This window comes from Cupressus sempervirens, chromosome 3 (assembly GCF_028749045.1).
Source record: "Cupressus sempervirens isolate cs-2001-9-10 chromosome 3, ASM2874904v1, whole genome shotgun sequence".
Lineage (NCBI taxonomy): Eukaryota > Viridiplantae > Streptophyta > Pinopsida > Cupressales > Cupressaceae > Cupressus > Cupressus sempervirens.
Genome location: NC_143120.1, coordinates 284,502,612 through 284,517,802, shown reverse-complemented (window position 1 = coordinate 284,517,802; position 15,191 = coordinate 284,502,612). Strand labels below are relative to the sequence as shown.

The 15,191-nt window shown below is 36.1% G+C and overlaps 1 protein-coding gene across 1 annotated transcript in view; it reads left to right on the top strand.

Annotated features, from left to right (window-relative positions):
- The window catches only part of LOC149566065 (uncharacterized), a 159,074-nt gene that overhangs the window by 103,617 nt on the left and 40,266 nt on the right, over positions 1-15,191 (top strand). The window lies entirely within an intron of this gene.

Genomic DNA, 15,191 nt, shown 5'->3' with positions numbered 1-15,191 from the left:
GTTATTGCAATTTTCTCAATGTTGTTCATACTATGACAGAATCTGACTAGTCTTCACCAAAATAGAAATAACTTCTTCCAAATATAATGAAAATAAGCCAAAGCAAAACTAAATGAAAACTAACTCATATACCTTTTCGAAAATATAAGGTTCAGGTCTGTATCATTCACAATGAGTTCGCACCAACCAAAACATCAGAGAAATTGCAAGAAAAAATAACCAGAAAACTGAAATATACAACATCAAAATAAGTTTTCTTCCATTCCAAATCCTTTCTCCAACTTACAATTTCATATTTTGGAGACCAAATATATATAATTTGGAATCACATTAAACTCTCCAATCAAGCTACAACTACCCATTAACTTCTTTAAACCAACTTTTAAAAAGTTGTCACCAAGTTGTAAAAGTTGTCATTACAATTTTGGCAACTTTTGAACAACTTTTACAATAATTATCCAAATGACTTCAAACTTTTCTAAAACCCTTGAAATATGATAAATATGAATTTAAGAGTCCAATTAAACTATTTCCACTCTATTTTGATATATTTGAGTGGTTTTACCATACTAAACTTTTTTCAAGACCTCATAGATCACTATGATTTTAATGGCTTTTATAACCTTACAAAATAATTTGAATGAACTCTAAATGGTATTTAGCTCCTTAAATAACATTAAAACCATATTAAAGACAATTTAAAATATGATTTTATCCCTGAAACATCTAATGAATAGGTGCTTCTGCACCAACTTAAAATAACAATCTTTCCATAAAAAATAGTATGCTTAGAGACAATAAGTTAATCATTTTTTAACTAAAGATAGAATTGAGGTTTTGAAAGGACCTTCTCCCTTTAATAGTCAAGAACTGGAAACTAAGAAAAGGACACACCTACAACAATTTGATTGCTTAGTTAATGGGTATGCCCTTAAGGCATCCCGTATCCATATCGTGTGCCTACTTACAAGTTGGCCTGCGGGTATGCCTAGGTATGCCCTAGGTATGTACCAAAGAGTCTAGGTATGTTGAGGTATGTATTCAGGCATATTGGGGCATACGTGAAGGTGCAAAGTTGTAAAACACCCAACTGGTTCTAAATTTGACAAACATCAAATTTTCTTCACTTTTTAGATGTTTGACATTTTGTCAAACACTTTGTATGAAACCTTTATCCCACTGTTGTTTATTTCAGATTGTATTTGCTTGCTTGAATTGAATTTAAATGAAGTGTTAATCCTTGCAAATGATTATTAAGAAATTTAGGTAAAGAATTGGTACACAAGTGCAATCCTCTTTAACCGTTTGAATGCATAAATATGACTTTTACATGTCAAACATGCATCTATAGACAATATACATTTTTACAAACATTTGGCATGCAATCTAACTTGCACACTAAATTCATTTTGCAAATGATCAATAACAAGTATTAACAGGGCTCACTTATATGCAATAAACTTGATTATTTAAAGAACCTGGATGATACTTTGGTGTTGATTTAGATGCAGCTGTTGTAGTAGATTTTTCATGCCACATTCAAATAATTGCAAACCAAGCCTCCAATTGCTGGTATATAATGTGACACCAAATAAGGTGTCTTGGCTGTTTCAAAACTACTCCCAAATGCTAAATGTAGGTATAAACAAACCCAATGTAGTAATAGAGAAGACCGAAGGAAGTGATGTTGATTGCAGAAATAAATGCACAGTTCAATGCCTAACAGCCAGATCCACACTTCCTAAATTTGCAGCAGTGAATTCTTCACAAACCCTTCTTTCTCAACTTCCAAAATGTAGATTAATTTTAATCAAATTGGTATATAACAGCACCAATTTGATTACAAGTTTAATTCAGATCTCAGGCACAATCAAAGTAATAAGAATCAAAATTGGATCGGAATCGACAAGACCAAATCGAAGCGTGAATCGGCCATGAATTGGAATCAACTCGGCAAGTTCAAAAAACCCTTGAAATTTAGAGATTTTAACAATTTAAAACTTATTTCATGCACCCTTTATTGAATATAACTTAAAACACACTATAACATCATCAAATAGAAGCTAACATACATAAACATGGAACATAAATGACAAATCCATCACATACATAATTATGTTACACGTAAAATGTAAATTGTAGCTGAAGTAAATAGAAATCATAGGATCATGATGAGTCAAATCATAGAATGTATGTAGGATGAAGATCCATAAGACATCAAATCAAATCATAAATGTATGTAAAATGAAGAATCAAGGGCCATGAAACATATGTCTATCAGTAGCTATAAATGTATGTCTATTAGTATCTATAAACGTATCCTTTTTTGGTGCTCTTCCTTCTTGCTGGTTGCAAAACTGTGGTATTTGCTTTCTCTTTTTCTCTCACACTTTTCCTCTCTTCTACTCATGATAAACAATTAGATGGTTCTTTAGGGTTAAAACAAAGAGAGAAGGCAAAAAAACATTGAATAAAGATGTGTTTTTATTAAAATTTGACATGACTTTTTCCCTGTGCAGTCGAATTTTTGCGATTCACAAAGGTGATTCATGCAATTTTTGCTTGAATTGCATGAATCCCTAAACCGATTCACCGGTGCCAAAAAAATCAGGAACAAAGAATCGAATCACCAACCTGCGATTCAGGCAATTTCATAGTGATTCTCGTTGCTATGGGCGCAATTCATGGGATCCTTTACTAGCTCCAAAGTGCAAACCATGTGGAGGAATTAGCCCTCTCCTAGCTTTCAACGATGAAACCCTCAAAACCTTCACCAAATTCATAAAAGCAAAATAGCAAGAGATGAATAAATCAAAGCTAGACGCTTGCTTTAATAACAATTAAAGCCAAAAAATTCCTCAACACTCCAATGACCAATACCTTCTTCCATACACTTGATGTAGTGGCATCCCAACTTGAAAATTCTTCTTTGTATTAAATTGTTCCCAAATTAAAAATGTTTGTAAATATGATTGTCCAATATTGAAAAATGAAAATTTTGCAATGTTGCGCAAATTTTTTATTATTAGAAGTTGATAGCATGAATAGTCATGTAGACTCAAAGATTCATGAAATTTGAAGAGTCATTTATCATATGTTATAAAGAGGCTATAAATTGATTGTGAAGAATAGCAGAGGATGGATTAAATGTAAGTTCAATTGGTTCCTCTGGTTATCATTAGCCAAGAACTCATTGAGATTTTGGAATAGAATGATTATAGTGTTCTAGTTTGATTATGCTCATCATGTTTGTTTTCGTTTTATAGATGACTAACATGTTTTTTGGTTCTTTTGGTTATCCTTAGCCAAGAACTCATTGAGATTTTGGAATAAAATGATTATAGTATTCAAGTTTGATTATGCTCATCATGTTTGCTTTCGTTTTATAGATGACTGACTTGTTTTCGGTGTTAGCTTAATATGGTTGTTTTGACATAGTTTTTGGATGTTGACTATGCTAGCTAATGTCATTAGCTGAATTAAAAAGGGGAAGCCATTGTTTTGATGGAAAATAAATTGATTCTCCTCAATTCTGATTTGGATTTTTGGGTTTTCATATTACCAATTAAAATAACATAAATACAGTTGAATTTAAATAGGATTTTGAGCTGATCCTGTGTAAATTAAAAAAGGGAGATTTCTTTTGTTTCCAAGTTCTGATATTATTATTGACCCTTAGTGGATTGTGTGTAATGACCCTTGCTAAAAGACTACTCACAACTACCAATGCTGAAGTAAGAAATTTTGTCAAACACTTGGCATGCAATCTGATCTGTAGTGCTGAGGAATGAAACTGAATATGTACTATGGAAATTCCGTCAAACACTTGGCGAGCAAACTGATTTGTACTGTTAAGGTTTAATTCCATACTCAAGAAATTGTTGTGCAACAAATCCACAGTAAACTGATGTAATAACAGTGCCAATATATTTAAGTGTTCAATACAATTGCTAATTAGAACTTCCAGATTCTAACAACTTTCAGACTTGCAATTGTTTGGCACGAAAAGCTACTATAAGTATGCAATGCTAATAGACTTTATGGTTTGAATTGAACATTAATGTTTGTCACATATGATAGACTCAAATTAAAATATGCAATGTAGATAGTGACTGATTTCTATGAACTGTTACAGCAATGACTGACAAATTCAAACCCTTATTACAAACTTTGACAATAATCTAGCAAATGCAATCAAATTAGAAGAACTTGGAATTGCAATGCAAGCACTGTAGACAAAAACCGAACTGTATATTGCACCCAAGAAAGCTGTCCGTACCCTGCTGCTGTGCCAGGCGTTACTGTACCAACAGGGGCGATTTTTATATTAATTTTTTTTTGTCTTCAAAACCTGTGCCGAATCTGGTATAAATTGAAGCGCCTAGGTTCAGGGAGGACAATGCAGTGGGTTGGTTGCATGATGTTTGGACTAGGTATGAGGTATTTATTACCATAAATGTGCTCCTAGCTGCCCTTCGAATTTCCCAATTCTGCAACAATTTGTGTTGATGGCAATTTAATTCACTCTTGCAAACCCCCCAATGATAAATGATGCAAAACCCTCACCACAAGTCTCCAAAAATTGTCAACCCACAAACAAGTCTGAATACTCAATGAAGCCCAACATGAAATGGCTGAGTACCACTTCCAATGTGCAACCCTTTAGAAGGTCTTTCACTTCCTCAGTTATGCAATCTCTTGAGAGGTATCGTTCTCAAGGATTATGCCGAATATTTGCAGACTATCAAGCTCCACAAATGCTCGTAGAAGATGTAGTTGAGTTATCAAATCCCGTGCCCCCCAAAAGGGAGCCCAAGCCCTCTATTTATCTACTTTCCTAAGAAGTTACTAAGAACTTCTAGAAACATCCATTATAAAATCCCATTATAATGCACTTTTATAATAAATAATTTTATAAAATAAAAAGTGCAATCTCAACTTAAAATTATAACATGTAGGCCGCGTATAAAAAGTAATGATAGAATAATATCTCCAAGAGCATAATAAGCCATCCAATCCTCAAATAACCGCTAGAATGACTCTCTCATCACAACCACCAATCTATGAGAGTCCATGGTCGACTGATCCGGCACGCAAAACGATGTCAGCCAAAACGGGGACATTACATTGTGGATGCATAAAAAAATCGATCCCAATCAATTCATGATGAGAAATAATTTCATTTTATCGGTCTTGCTACTGTGGTAGGATATCAATTACAAGTTTGAAATATTGAAATAGGTTTGAAATGGGCTCCATGACATGGTGACATTTCCTTGTTCTTGTTTCTACGTCGATGCAAAATCTGCATTTAAAAGTGACTTGGAAAGTTTCAATTTGGCATTCTCGATAATGGTTAATCAATGTAGAGTAATAGTTTTGCTAGATTTATTACATTCCAACTGCAATTCATAATCATTGTTTACAAATCATAAAGTCAATTGAATGAATGCTTAGATTAAGGGAATTTGAACTAATTCTTATATTTGTCATTTTGGAGCCAAGTTCAAAGCCATTTCAATAATTACAAAATATGATATGTCTCATTTGGTTTCAATGAATTGGTCATCTACTTCTAAGATTAAATTTTATTTAGGAGGATGTGAATTGGTTGGATGTATTCACTTTGGGTATCATTTTTGCCAAGAAGTAGGAATTGCAAATTTTTGGCTATGTCAGAATCTTGTGCAAATCTTGGGTTTGAATGTTTTCAAACTATTGGAAGAATATTAATCGACCATGCATATCAATGGGTAAAACAGTGTTATGAGTTGAATATGAACAAGTTGGGTTCCATTTTTCAAAAGTTGCGTTATGTAGCATATTGAATAGTATTGAATAGTGTTGGAATGTAGATTAACAATAGAGTATTAGTATTTCAATGGGTTTATTCTAGAGTTGATTTAAGTCCAATGGGATTTTGTACAGATGAAGTTATTGTTTTTGCCTCTTCTCTGTCTTATGTCTGATAGTAAATTCAGAGTAAGATATGCAAATTTCAATATGTTGTCTCTGTACATGCATCAAAGTCGTATGAAAGAAGGAAGATCTTGAGCATGTAAATAGATTGTCGACTGAGGCAATCCACATCAGGACCTAGCTTCAATGAGATTTGTTATTTGATTTTGTTAGTGAAGTTTTTTTGGTTGCAGGTGCACATTCACTCATTGTAGGAGGTGGACATTGAGGTCTACCAAAATGATCATAGGAGATGATCCACGGCCATAGGAGATGGTCTAGTGTGTCGCCAACAAAGTGGGGAGAGAGGCAAGAGAGAACTCCTAGGTGAGGGGTAGAGTTGTGTGTGATGCAACACTTGGAGTGGACTTGTGGATTGGTATAGCACCTGGGGAACAGCCAACGTAAACTCCATTGATAGGAGTCACGAAAGATTGGATAGAATTGGATCCACAGTGTGAGAGTGGCAGTGGCATCAAGACAAAGATGAAAACACAGAGACAAAGTGTAGCTTGTTTTCTTGCAGGTCATTCCAATACATCTCCATGGGACATGGAAATATCTCAAGTGGGGAGTATGATGCAATGGCATCCCAACTTGGAAAATCTTATTTGTATTAAATTTGTTCCCAAATTAAAAATGTTTGTAAATGTAATTGTGCAATATTGCAAAAAGAGAATTTTGCAATGTTTCACTAAAAACATTTATTAGAAATTGATAACATGAACTGTCATGTGGACTCAAAGAGTTATGAAAATCAAAGAGTCATTTGTCGTGTGTTATAAAGAGGTTGTAAATCGATTGTGAAGAATAGTAGAGGATGGATTAAATGTAAATTCAATTGGTTCCTCTAGCTATCGATTCCCAAGAACTCATTGAGATTTTCGAATAGAATGATTATAATATTTCAGTTTGATTATGCTCATCATGATTTGGTTTCATTTTATAAATGACTTACTTGTTTTGCAATCAGTTTAATATCGTTGGTCTAACATAGTTTTTGGATGTCGACTTTGCTAGCTAATGTCATTAGACGATTTAAAAAAGGGAAGCCATTGTTTTAAGAGACTCTATTTTGATGGAATATAAATTGATTCTCCTTGGTTTTGATTTGGAGTAATGGGTTTTGATGTTACTGATTATAATAAAATAAATGCATTTGAAGTTAAATAGGAATTTGAACTGATCTTGCATAAATTAAAAAGGGAGATTTCTTTTGTTTCCAAGTTTTGATTTACTATGAAATAACCCCAACTGGATTATTGCTTCTTTTAACACCCCAAACTTAAAACTTCAAGGGTTAGGCATTTCGTCAAGCAATTAGCAATCAACTCAAATACTACTAGAATGACCTTTTTTGAGATAACCCATGCTGTCTTTAGCAATTCGTCAAACACTAATCATACAACCATATATGCAGGCAAGTATAATGTTTGAACCATTTTGCAAATGTTTCAGAATAATATTGTCTAATACCTACGGACCTTTCAATTGCAAATACTATATTTTATTGGCAATCCAGAATAGTAATTGAGTCTGAAGATTACAACTGAACAAACTAGGAAAGGAACCTGATAAGTTTTTGGCAATAGGAACAGTCATAAGAACCTGAGATTACATTAGCTTCTAAGATGATGGCATTCGTTCTGATGGTAATCTTGCCAACAAATCTCGATCTTATGATTGACGTCTTTCTACTATTACTCCAGGTGCAGGGATAAATGTAGAACCAGACATTTAGAAAGCCACAAGGTTTACCACTCCAATGGATTCCGCTAGACCTTCACTGCTCCGACTGCCCTCATTCCAATTAACGTTACCGCTGGATATCAAATGCGAAATTTTAATGTGATTCGCAACCTGTACTATCGAGAGTTAAATCCGCAGATTATAATGCTCGTTGTTTGTATTATCTGCTGCCTCCTGTTTCGATATCCTCTGCGTGCTCTTCTGCACTTACAATCGCTTCACCCTTCGATACCCATTGCACGATTTCCGCCGGATCTAGAAGAACTCGTATTTAATCTCTTAACCTGCGGAATGTTCTTGCGACTTCCTGATAATATTTTAACTCCCAAAGGGTAACGGATACTGACGATCTTGATTAGTCTTCTGACCCGCTTGCTAATCTGTCTATCCTTGTGCGGTAATCTCTATCCTTCAAACGGCGCCCATCTGATTTAAATCGAATCCAACTATAAGGAATAGCCCTATGATTCTTATGAAAAATCGGCGATGTAATTGGTATTGTTTTAAAGTGCCTTCACTGCCCGGATGTTCCTCTTAACCTGTCGTACGGACCGGTGCGATTTAAATATAATTTCAGACTTCCAAAACAGCGCCCCAACCTTTGAAATGATCGAATTTGCAGAATCGTGTCCCTAGAATGAATGCTTCAGATTGCTACATGGAACACCCTTGCGATATTCTTTGGTACCAAACAATGACGGAAAAGAAGAGTTGCCTGAACCAGATGGCCCGAAACCTGCTTGCTGGAGATGTATCGCTGCTTGTAATCTCCTTTCAAAATTCGACCCCTCTGACCTGATGATCTGAATCGAATCCTTGCTTGATGTTAATTGAATCTACTCTCACTGATCCTTGCAAGAACCACAACTTTGGCCTTAAGCCACAGATTATTGCCCTGATGAAATGACTGTATTGTCACCTCCAATCTGCAATAATTTGGATGATATTTCACACCCTCAAAATTGCGTACCTATTGAGAGTTTTCGTTCTCAATGGCCAACTGTGACAATTGTAGAAACCTTAGGTTCCACAATGCACCTGTGATTGAATCACAATCTGAAAACAAGAGAGATAAACAACTGCTTCCCCCGAATGGAGCCCCGGGGTGCCTATTTATTCTTTTCTCTCCACCTTCTCCAGAGACTTCTAGAACATTTCTGATTTTATCTCTTAAGTGACTTTATTAAATATTTTTATAATCCAAGTCACTTTATTAAATTAATTAAATATAAAGTTACCTTTTGATATTTATTTATTTGATAACTTTATAAGTAATTAACTTAATATCACTTATTTATTTAATTAAAATGATTAATTAGTCGTCCTCATAAAATATTCATTATTTTGGACAACCAAGTTAATCAAATTAATTAATCAGACTGCCTCCGAAAATTGGGGACATGACATACTATCGGCCCTTATTAGATCATCAATGCATAAGAAAATTGATCCCAACCGATTCATGATGAGAAGTAATTCCATTTTATCGATCTTGCCATTGTGGCAGGATATTGATCATAGGTTTGAGAATATTGAAATAGGTTTGAAATGGGCTCCATGACATGGTGGCATCTCCTTGTTCTTGTTTCTATGTCTATATAAAGAATGCATATAATAAGTGACTTGAAAAGTTTTAATTTGGCATTCTTGGTATCAGTTAATCAATGTAGAGTAATAGTTTTGCTAGAATTATTACAGTCGGATTGCACTCTAGGAGGTTGTTGTCTCCTATAAGGCAGTGGTTAGTGTTTGTACAGGTCTGCATTAACATTGGTTAGCCTGCGCTAAGTTTCTAAGGGCCTGAATTTTATATTGTGGAGGCCATGTGCATGATTTGGCACCCACGCAGCTCACCCTGAAAGCTTTGTCTAGTTTGAAGGGAACGAACTTTGGTAATCTTCCTAACATGGGTGATTGAAGGGAATAATCAGGATTGTTGCGAGTCACATGGGGTTTGGATTTGCAGCTGGGCATGTTTATTGTTTCATTGGACAACATAGCCTGCATAATATTCAGGTTCCATTTATAAATGAATTGAATTACATGCAATTCCATTTCCCATTGCACATTAATTGTGCAAACAATCAAATTTTTTGAAGTAGAAGCTGAAGTTGATTTTGTGTTGTTATTAGTTTCTAGATATTGCATTATCCCAATTCCTTATAAATACATCTCAAAAGTGAAAAACAACGTTCTACAAAATTTTTCAAGTCTTATTATGTTTTGCAAAGATTTGTAGTAAAATATGTGTCTTATATTTTCAAAATCTGAGCTTCATTTCTCCAAGCTACAAATTGTTAGACATTCAGCATACATATTGTTTCAATTTGTGGAGTGAGCTTGTTTGGGTTTATTACATTGGTATTGTTGATGTAAATACGTATTTACTATTTACACTTAAGTTTACTTAGGTTAATGCATTATTTTATTATTTTATTTTGTGAGACACTTAGGAGTTTGTGTTGTCATGTTGACAACACAGAAGTATGCAACTCTATTTTAGCACATGGTGTCTACAACACCAATTTGCATGTCACAACCTTGTAGGCTTATCCTTTCATCATCACACTTACTTTCATGCTTAATGGAGGATAACTCATATTTGGTGGACATGTGCCTAGTTGTATGACTTATCATGATGCTGATTACAAGGCATTCTAGATGTATCTCAAATGCCTTTATATACAGGCACTCCTAGTGTACTTTGACATTGCATAGTAAATGAATATATCGTCATTCTGATCATACTCTCTCTTTTTGGTCTACAGTGGTGCTTGTGTTTGAGTTCTTAGTTCCTAGGTGAATTTTGCCCTTAAGCAAATTTTTACATGGTATCAGAGTTTGGAGATTTTCTCATCACATAACCATTCGAGACCACTGTTGCTTTAGCACCTTAGCCCGAATCCGAAGTATTGTAGAAATTGGGAGTGTCTAGAGCTAGATCTAAGGGCAAAATTCACCCAGGAACTAAGAACTCAAACATAAGCACAACTGCAGACCAGAAAGAGAGAGTATGATTAGAATGACAATATATTCATTCAATATGCAATGTCAAAGTACACTAAAAGTGCCTATATATAAAGGACTCTGAGATACATCTAAAATGTCTCGTAATCAGTATCATGATAAGTCATACAACCAGACACATGTCTACTAGATATGGGTTATCCTCCATTAAGCATGGAAGTAATTGTGGTGATGAGAGGATAAGCCTACAAGGTTGTGACATGCAAATCAGTGTTGTAGACACCATGTGCTAAAATAGAGTTGCATACTCCTATGTTGTCAACATGACAACTCAAAAAAGTGCGCAAACTCCTAAGTGTCTCACAAAATAAAATAATGCATTAACCTAAGTAAACTTAAGTAAGTGTAAATAGTAAATACGTATTTACACCAACAACCCCCCTTAAGTGCAACTTAGGGGAATGCCCTTAAGCTTACGAAAACTAGGATGAAGATGCATAATGGGTCCCGGCTACTAGGCCATATTAGGTACCCATGTACATAATGAAAATGCAATCTCTCATAAAGCGGAGAGAGAGGGAAAACCTCATGGGAAAAACCCTCTCCCAAAAAAGAGAGATGAATAGAGATGCATGGATGGATGGAGTAATCAAGACCCCCCCCCCCCCCCCCCTCTCATTATGACATACATCCAGTATATACATAAGTGAAGAATGAGAGAAGAGAGACGGAATAGGCTGCCCCCCGCCGCCCCCCAAAGAAGAATGCCAAGTAGTGAAAGCCGCTCCAAGGAAGAAGCTAGTCCAAGAATGCAGAATGGTGTTCCTCCCCTTAGGAAGAAACAAAGGCAAAAGTACAATCCTGAATATGTATGCTGGCCTTGAAATCTGCTTAAGTATCCCTGTGCTGATGCTGATGCTGAAAAGAACGAATGCAAATCTGGCAAGGATGTCTATTGAACTTGTTCCATTGAACCATCTATCTCCTCAACTGACAAAGAGACCTCCTCCAATTGGTGTACATAAGGATACACAATCACGCCAATCTGTAAAGATTGATCATGTAGAGAATGGACATGAGGGTCAGAGTGAGCCCTTGCAACAACTGTAGAAGGATCACCTTAATCAAAGAGAAGATGTAAGTCCTCAAGGCTGTCTCCCAAGTCAACTGAAGCTGGAGCTAGAAGACGAGATGTACCATGCTGTACTGGACTTTTCACTGTGGCAATGTAAGCATGTGGACTGGATTGATGATGTGACCTCTCACTACAATTGTCGATAGAACCCCATGTGTTTGACCCTGTTGAAGCACTATTGTTGGTGTCACTATTAGTTTCCACTGTGTATAATGTGCGGAGAGGAATAGAGGATAAGCTGGGTGAACTTTCCTCAAAGTGAACATCCTTCTCCACAAAGATCTCGTGAGTCTTTGGATCTATAAATCTATAAGCTTTATAGCTTTGTCTTCATATCTGATGAAAGTACAAGGCCTAGGTGCTAGTGCCTTGCAAGCCTTGGAAGATAGGTTTGCCCATGTTGGACAACCGAAGACTCTAAGGTGACTCACAACTGGTTTTCTGCTGCACCATGCCTCAAAAAGAGTCTTGCTATCTAAGGCATTATGAGGAGACCTATTAAGTATGTGAGTAGCATTGCTAATGGCTTCAACTTCAAGTGTAGGATTTAGAGACTTGGCTTTTATCATGCAACTTGCCATGGTTTTGAGAGTCCTAATCCTCATAGCTATAACATCTGTCTTGCGCGGACTGAATCTTGGTGGATTTTGAAGATCAATCCTCTCAAATTTGCAAAAGTCTCTAAGTCTTCTGTCTACATATTTGTTCTCATTGTCCACCCTTAGTACTTTGATGGCTTTCCTTGACTTATGTTCAACATGAGTCTTGAAGTCTTGAAGCTTATGAACCACTTCATTCTTGTGATGAAGCAAGTAGACCCAAGCGAATCTTGAAAAGTCATCAACAAATGTGAGGATGTAACGGCCTTGGCTAACTGAAGTCACTGCAAAAGGTCCTGCTAAAACCATGCGAACTAACTGGAGAACAACTGGAGCTCTAGAAGACATTCCTTTATCATACTACTCCTTGAGATTCATATCCACTAAACATGATGAACATTCTCCCTTAGAAAAGTTGATATTAGGTAGACCTTTGACCATGTGTTTTGAGTAAAATTGCTGAAGAGAGCAGAAGTCAAGGTGACCAAACCGCTCATGCCATAAGTTGATTTGTGAATGAGAGTGAATCAACAAGGCTTGAGAAGGAGACTTAGGCATAAAATGGGAGAAGGAATAAAGCTTCTTGTCATCATTGACTTTCCCCACTACAACCAATGAATCATCTCTACGACTATGCACCATCACTAAACCTGGAAGGAACTCAACTTTATAACCATCTCCAAGGTGAGTGATTTGGTAAACTGATAGGAGATTGGAGCTAAGGTTTGGAGTGTAGAGAACATCTTTGAATTTCCCATTTTCCATTTTCACATGTCCTTTCCCTTCAACTTCCATTTTAGTATCATCTCCCACGAAGATGTGTGGTACCTTTGACTGCTTCAATGAATAAAAGTCTTCCTTTTAAGAACCCATATGGTAAGAGGTACCTGAGTCAAGTATCCATTTTGAAGAAGAACTTGTGGTTGACCTTTACCCTTTGAAGAGGTTGGAGTTGAATCCTTGGAAGTACCTGGCACTTGAATTCTGTTCTTCTTGAGTAGATTTTCCAACTCATCAATTCTTTTGGTCTTGCAATGATGCTCATGATTTGGATTTTTGCAATATGCACAAAAGAGTTTGTCCTTCTTTTCATTACTTCCCTTCTTGTTGGAAGAAGAACCGCCTTGTTGTGAGGAGGATTGTTGTGTCTCAGATTGTGATTTTTGCTTCCACTGTTTCTTGTTGTTGTTGCTTTTCCCTCCTTGACTTGATTGGTGCTCATCACTAGCCACCAAGGCTTTGGTCTTTGAGAACTTGAGAAGTCGTAAATCCATCAAGTGAGATTGTTCAACAATCAACATTTCTACAAATGCATCAAATGAAGGCTTTTGGTAAGCAGATCCCATGGTTAACCTATGAGTATTAAAACTCGAAACAAATGAAGCATACTTTGAAGGTAGCCTCTTTAGGATGTGATGAATCAACTTATCATCCTTCATGGGATTTCCACAATCTTTTAGAAGTGCCCTATTCTCATTGGCTTTGGTGATATAATCCTGAATAGTGTCAAAGTTCTTTGGATCCAAGAGAAGTAGATCATCCTCAATCTGAAATCTTTTTTCTTCATCCACCTTACCATACAATGATTCAAGTTTATCTCAAGCTTCTTTGGATTCTGAACAACTAGCAATGTGAAACAAGAGATCTCTATGAACACAATTCCTAATAGCTCCTAAAGCCTGTTGGTCTTGTCTTTGCCATTCAATGAGTTCTTTAGCATCAATAGGTTTAGGAATTTTACCATCAACATAAAGACTATATCCTTTTTCCATTAATCTACTCCATGCAATATCTTTCCATGTAGAATAGCTGCGTGAAGTTAGAGGACATTTAAAACCCATGATGCAGAAAATGAAAAGAGCACAATAGAGAGACACAAGAACTCGGTACACACCCTCCCTTTTCACTCAATCAGAAGACCCCCCCAAAAAAGATGCTTTTGGCACTTTATAAGTAGTGCGTGTACAATGGGCCACTTGTCAAAATGAACAAAGTGGACTTTCTGAATTTGCTTTTACAACTACTTTATGAGGCCTAAATCTGTCACTAAGCACTGTAGCTTAGATTTACAACAATTCTAAAAAGTAATCAAAGCTTTACAGTGCGGAAAAAACCTAGTTCTGAAAGTGAGAATTTTGTCCACACAACCCTAGAATCTAACTTCAGCTCCAGAAAGTAGACGAAAATACACATTTAAAAAAAAATAGAACTTGAAAAAGTGACCAGATGTGCCCGTACGGAGTGTTTGAAGTTGCAAAATGTAGGATTATGCAAGTACAGTCGCCAAAAAATGCAATTTCTAAAAAATCCTTACACAAAAATTAGAAGACACCACCACTAGAAAATTCAAGAAATTCTACCCAATTTCAAAAAAAACTACACCTAAATCAGAGTTCGGATGTCCAAGTTATGGGCTCACAAAATCAGGCCACCAAATCAAAAAGCAATCTGGAGAGGGGTTTGACAGGAAAACTGCGTGATTAAATTTGACAGTCAAATGGCCATTGCCGTAGTTGTGAAATGACTAGGTTTGATGGTCAAACAACTGTCAAATTTAACATACTGAAAAGCTTATGTCAGCAAAAAATCGCCTAGGTTAACATGGCAGGGTGACTGCGCGTACAGATGATACATGGCATTGTACAAAATGCTGACTGGATGTCCATACTGTACGGACTCTGCGTGGCAAAAAAATAGATTCCATGTGGCACGTGGCAATTCTAGGCGTCTACATGGAGGCTTGTGTCTGTGTGTACACGTGTCAGGTTAGGACGTGTCTGCAT